General features: G+C 44.0%; 1 protein-coding gene across 5 annotated transcripts in view; it reads left to right on the forward strand.

The window, feature by feature from the left end:
* The window catches only part of SPTBN1 (spectrin beta, non-erythrocytic 1), a 199,180-nt gene that overhangs the window by 126,497 nt on the left and 66,683 nt on the right, over positions 1–6,000 (forward strand). The window lies entirely within an intron of this gene.

Below are 6,000 nucleotides of genomic sequence, written 5' to 3' on the forward strand. Positions count from 1 at the left end.
GCACTGGAAATGGAAGGGCCAGACATAGGCACTGGCTCCAGGATGAATCTGTATCCCACAAGATCATGGAATAATTTTAAATCTGTTTCTTATTGATTCTCTGGAAAATCTGAGCTGCTGTTACAAGGTGGCAGGAATTGAATTCAGTAGTCTTTGATGTTTTTTGCTTTCTTCCCTGCATACTTCATATTGTGGGGGTGGAAGGAGAGGCTGGTGTTTTGTCATCTTGGAAACTCAGCTTCTGATGAATTCACTGTGCCTTTTTGGGCAGGGGAATTGTCAGTCTACAGTGAAAATTCTCTTCCCATTTTGTTTCTCGGAGCTACTCTGGCTTTCTGTGATATGACTTTTGTTTATGAACCATAAACCAGTCACTGTAACTGACCCAACAGGTTTTGTCTCGCCTTGGTTTGAAAATAGATGCTATATTGTACCAGAACACATGTAGTTCCATAGGTGGTGGTGGGACAGAGCCAAAAACTGACGCCCAGGGATAGAGTCCCACATCTGTACTGACATCACCAGGAAAATATGATGCTGGTGGTTGGCAGGGCTGCCAGAAAGCCTTATTTTTAACTTGAGCTCCACCCTGTAACTTGACAGCCGCATGGGTCTGTATGAAGACCGACCCACACACCTCTGACCACAGGCAAGGGGCTAAGGTTGTACCTTGCTCTATTATTAGCCTGCCAACAGAATTGCCTCTTGAGCCTGGGTGAAGACACAGAGTTTTCTCTCTCGCATTCCTACGTTCAAGAACAGAGCCCTTTAAAAGATAGTGAGGCAAGTCCCATCTCATCTGTAGTGAGTTTTGTCTGTGTGCTTTGTTCCCCAAGCATGCAGGTCTTGTTACCTCATCTTTGAGAGTTTGTGGGTCAAGCTAAACTAGAGAACTAAACTCAAGCTAAACTTGAGCTTCTGTTCCAGCCCATGATGGCTGCCTCACAAGTGGTATATAGGGTAGGAGTTGGGGCAGTTGGGCTCGTGTGGAGGGGATGTAAGACCCCTCATTTATTGCATTTTGATTTTTAAAAAATTTTTTTTAATGTTTATTTTTGAGAGAGAGAGAGAGAGAGAGAGAGCGAGCCAGGGAGGGGCAGAGAGAGGGAGACACTGAATCTGAAGCAGGCTCCAGGTTCTGAGCTGTCAGCACAGAGCCTGATGCAGGGCTTGAACTCACTAACAGTGAGATCATGACCTGAGTGGAAATTGGATGCTTAACTGAGCCACCCAGGCGCCCTTGACTTGTTTTTTGAAGTGAGCCTGTGTGAGAACCTAGGATAGAATTGCCATGATATGCACCTTTAAATATAGTTTTTGGTTTTGGTTTTGTTTTTCCTGTTTATTTTTTTGTTCATTTTTTGAATTTATTTTTTTAAGTAGGCTCCACGCCCTATGTGGGGCTTGAACTCACAACTCTGAGATCAAGAATTGAGTACTCTACTGATTGAGCCAGCCAGGCACTCCCTCCCCTTTTTTAAAATTTTATTTTTAAGTGATCTCTACACTCAACATGGGGCTTAAAGTCACGACCCCAAGATCAAGAGTTGCATGTTCTGACTGAGCCAGCCAGGCACTCCTAAATTTCACTTTTGTAACCAGACATTTCCCCCTACTTCTCAGACTTTTTTCCCCCTTCTTCTTCAATGTTTAACTTAGTATGATTATTTTATTTTATTTCATTTTTTTTTATTTTTTATTTTTTTTATTTTTTGGAATGTTGTTTGGAAAGTAGCTAAAAAATCATTAAAGGTCATATGGATGGAAATTAACTTGAACTTTTATTTTGGTTCCAGTAGGGTCGAGTCTTCCAGGCTCTAGGGAGCAAAGTATTCACCTTTGAAGGTCCATGGTTCTTTAATACCAAGAAGATCGTGTCCTTGATAATGTCCACATAATAAATGGGGTCAGTCCCATTGCCCTTTATTCTGAACAGGGCAACAAAAACTTTACTAGGGAAAAAGAAAGCAACCAGCAAAGCATAATTCTTAGTTATGTGTGGGTCCCACTCCTCTCTTTATTTGCTGTTAGCAATACTTTTTTTCTTCTTTTTCTTTTTCTTCTTCCATTATTCTTTTTCTTTTTCTTGCAGTCATCCAGAGGCCTAGGAGAGTAGGAATGGGGAAAAACAGAAAATGGGAGCCATTTCCAACCTCTTAGGCAGTCAGTGCTAGAAATGGTGTTTAGCAATGACATACCCCTTTGTGAAGCCCCAAGTGCCTTGAGTTCTTTCATTATCTGTTCCTCACAGCCAACCCTGATTATAGGTTGGGCAGTCTGATTAATCTTCTTACTCCAAAAATAAGGGTACCATAGATAGAGTGAGCTAAAACTCTTGTTCATTCGAACTGAGACTTTTTAGCCTGTTTGGCCCCATGGTTTATTTGTTTCATGGAACTTTCTGGGGGGGACGCAAACTACTCTCTGCTCTTGGCCACGGAGGCTGCCAGGGACTCAAGTTAGAGACCCTCCCTGCAGCAGATGACCTCTCTGAGGTCTGGCCCCAAAGAATCCTTGCATATTCAGAGTACAGAACTAATGAGGTGTGGTTAGAGCTTCCAGGCTTGGGTAAATTCTTGTCCACAGCTAAATGTGTATGGTCAGATAGCATTTAGTCAGCTCTGGGCTTTCTGCGCCAGTGATCCCAAACCCTGTGTAACATTTTTGCCCTCTATCTGGGCCTATATCTCAGTCAGCATTTTAGCCCCAGCCCTTATCATCAGGTTGACGGTGGGTAACAGATGAATATAGGAGGAACTAGAGTATTTAAATTTACTAGAGTAGAGTATTTAAATGTAGATCTATGGAGCCAGTTCATCCTTCTTTACAAAGGAGAAAGTTTGATTTTTATTGAGTAAAGTTCAGAGAAACAACAGCTCCAGATAATTCTTACCCTAATCCCATCCTGCATTTTGACTCAATAAAATTTGAGTTACATTTGAGCAAGTATCACACAGACATTCGGGTTATCAAGGCACTTGACTCTGCTGTATTGGGAGCGTCAAGAGAGCAGAAATCCCTTTCTGTGGTCTAGGCTTGGACAGAATCCGTGTCTGGAAATGTCCCTTTGTTTGCCTTAAATATGTCAGCCTGTGCAGCATTGAGGAAACTTTGAGACTGAACTAGGAAGCTTCTCTTACTTGGGTGGGATTGGGTTGATGACAAAGAAAACCATTTTTTTCCTCAATATCTTACTCTGAAATGACAGTGGCTTATAGCTCTTCATAAAGGTGTTGCTTTAACATTCCCTTAAAAATACAGACCCACCCTTAACTTTAACATCACCTGAGCAGATAAATGCTGTGAGCACAGAAGCCGTGCCAGTCATTCTGTCAGTGGTCTCAGATCTTAGGGCCTCAGGAGTAATGCTATCAGGCTTGGACTTTGGTGAAGTGGGGCCCACGGGTCATAACCCAGGGTTGAAGCTTGCCTGTGCCTGCCCCCTTTCCTCCATGGGCCTCAGCAGTGGGGGATGGTTCTAAGTAAGACTGCCAGCTTTCTGCCCGGTTCCTACCACACAGGGCACTCACCTCTGACCCAGAGAGGACAAGGTTTTCTGAACACCTCTGCCTGCCATTTCCAATAGCAGATATCACTGGTTTTTGCTTGCCTGTTGTTTTCCTGATACTCGGTCTTCTTACTCTGTTAATCAGTGTCAAAGAAGAGAAAGCAACAGCAACAAAAAGGATTTTTTTTTTTCTTTGCCACCGTTAACTCCAGAACAGGCTGAGCTAGGTGAGGAAGATAGATTTACCACGAGATTTGTTAAGCCTTAAATCCCACATTGAACTGCTCTGAGTTTTGCATAAAGCCTTTGTTGGGAGAGCCATACTGGCATGTATTGTTGAAACGGGATTTTGTGGACTGGCCACAGAACCTACCTGTTGTTTGTAATATTGTTTGTTTGGGAGTATTTGCTTTTGTTCTAAATATGGCCACAGAAGAAAGCACCATTAAGTTGCAGTCTAAATTGCACAAATGCAAAGAGCGAATTAATAGTAATAGGTACATATGATCAAGTACCAAGTGAATGGTCCCAGAGTCCTAGAGTTCAGAACGGGAAGCCAGCCTTTTGGATGGCTTATCAAGAAGCCATAGCAAGTGGGTGGGGTTTCATCGGGATCCAGGAGGAGGGGTTTAGGTTTAGATGGCCCGAGGAGATAAGGGTCAGATGTTTGCTGTGAGGGAGAGTGAAGGAGCAAATTTGGCAGTGGGCATCAGGAAGGAACTGGTGTAGGAAAGTATCCTGGCTAAATTGGGGATTGTTTTTGGAAAGAGTGATGATGGTAACTTGAGGGTCTGTTGCTTTTAGTTTGTACTGTCACATGCATGATCTCACTGAGTTCTCACAGTCTAGTGAAGTGGACAGTTAGGCTTTATGAAAGAAATAGGCAGAGGTGACCAGGATCTTGCCCAAGGCCAGTATCACTAGTAAGTAACAGAACGTGGACTCCAGTCCATTCTCCTGTTTATATTGGTGCCTTCCTTTCCCTCTGAGCCCTGCTAAAGGGAAATGTTCACTGGGAGAGGGCCCAGCCAGTGAGGAGCCAGGTAGGACCTAATGGAACACAGTGTGTTGTTTCTTGATTGATTTTAATTAGACAAGAATCATCTATACTCTTATTAAAGCTCAAAACTTGACTGGGAACTTAGGGTGAAGTGAGTTGGGCTGTGTATTGTATTAGAGGAGACTGGAATAAATGCTTCCCATCCCACCATCTATATTAAGTAGAGCTTCTGTGTGTGGTGGAACCATTTGTGATTAAAAGAAAGACAGGGGCACCTGGGTAGCTCAGTCGGTTGGACGTCCGACTCTGGATTTCGGCTCAGGTCATGATCTCACAGTCATAGGATCGAACCCGCATCAAGGCCCTGTGCTGAGCATGGAACCTGCTTGGGAGGATTCTCTCTCCCTCTCTTTCTTCACCTCTCCCCCACTTAGACTCTCTCTCTCAAAGAAATAAACATTAAAAAAAAAAAAAAAAAAGGCAAAGACATAAGTGTCAGTCACAGTGGTAGGTGGAGACCAGTTAGTGTGTTTTCTCCATTTCCTCTTCAACTGAACAAGAGACCAGGAGGCATGTTAGTAAGCCTTGCAACCTCTAACATATACATTGTGTTTTATAGCTGGAAGTTCATCCCTTCATACTAAGAAAAAGCAACCGGCCGGGCCATCCAGCTAGTGTGTGGCAGATAGAAACCTAGAGTCTGCTTCTTCCACTTCCCAGGGCTGGTTCTCTGGTCACACTGCAACCCTTGGAGAGCTGTTGCTCCAGGTGGCTTCAAGGTGACTTTGGAAACCCATGGAAAGTATCTGAGGAAGTAGGGGTTACCAGGGTGGAACAGCATGGCCCAGCTCCCAGGGGGCCTCCCAAACACCCTGCCAGAAATCCTCCCTTATGTTTTCCTCTTTTATTCAAGGAGGCGAAATTAGCTCTAGGAAACATTTGTTTTCTCTTTTCTATCTCTGGACTCTGACAAAAACACTGCCATTGTGATTATTCTGTAGTTCTGCAAATCCTGATGCCCTGCAGGGTATAATAGATTCAAACTCAAGGACGGGCAGACAGTGGAGGCAGAGTGGTGGCCTGGACACCATCCAGCTCCTTTGTTCTTTAAAGGCATTGGGTCCACTCAGGCAGATTTGCCCAAGGCCATACCGCTTCTCAGAGGCAGAGCTTGGATAAGTTGCTCTAATAAGCAATTAGAATTGTGTTGTCAGATGCTAGAGGTGGTTCTTTAGCCCTGTAATTTCTACTCTTTCCTTGGAGTCTGAAAAAAGATGGGTCTGGGGTGAAATGTAGGATGGAGCTGTGGTTGAAGATTTGGGACTGGAAGGGACCTTGGGAAGGGAAACAGGAAAAGTGCCTGCAAAATACAGGAACATGGGCCGTGTTGTGGGAGGAGCAGGAAAGCTTATTTTTGTAAAGTTTACTTATTTTTGAGAGAGAGTGGGAGGGAGGGAGGGGGGGAAAGAGAGAGAGAGAGAGAGAGAGAGAG

Source organism: Panthera uncia (genome assembly GCF_023721935.1).
Source record: "Panthera uncia isolate 11264 chromosome A3 unlocalized genomic scaffold, Puncia_PCG_1.0 HiC_scaffold_11, whole genome shotgun sequence".
In the NCBI taxonomy this organism is placed as follows: Eukaryota; Metazoa; Chordata; class Mammalia; order Carnivora; family Felidae; genus Panthera; species Panthera uncia.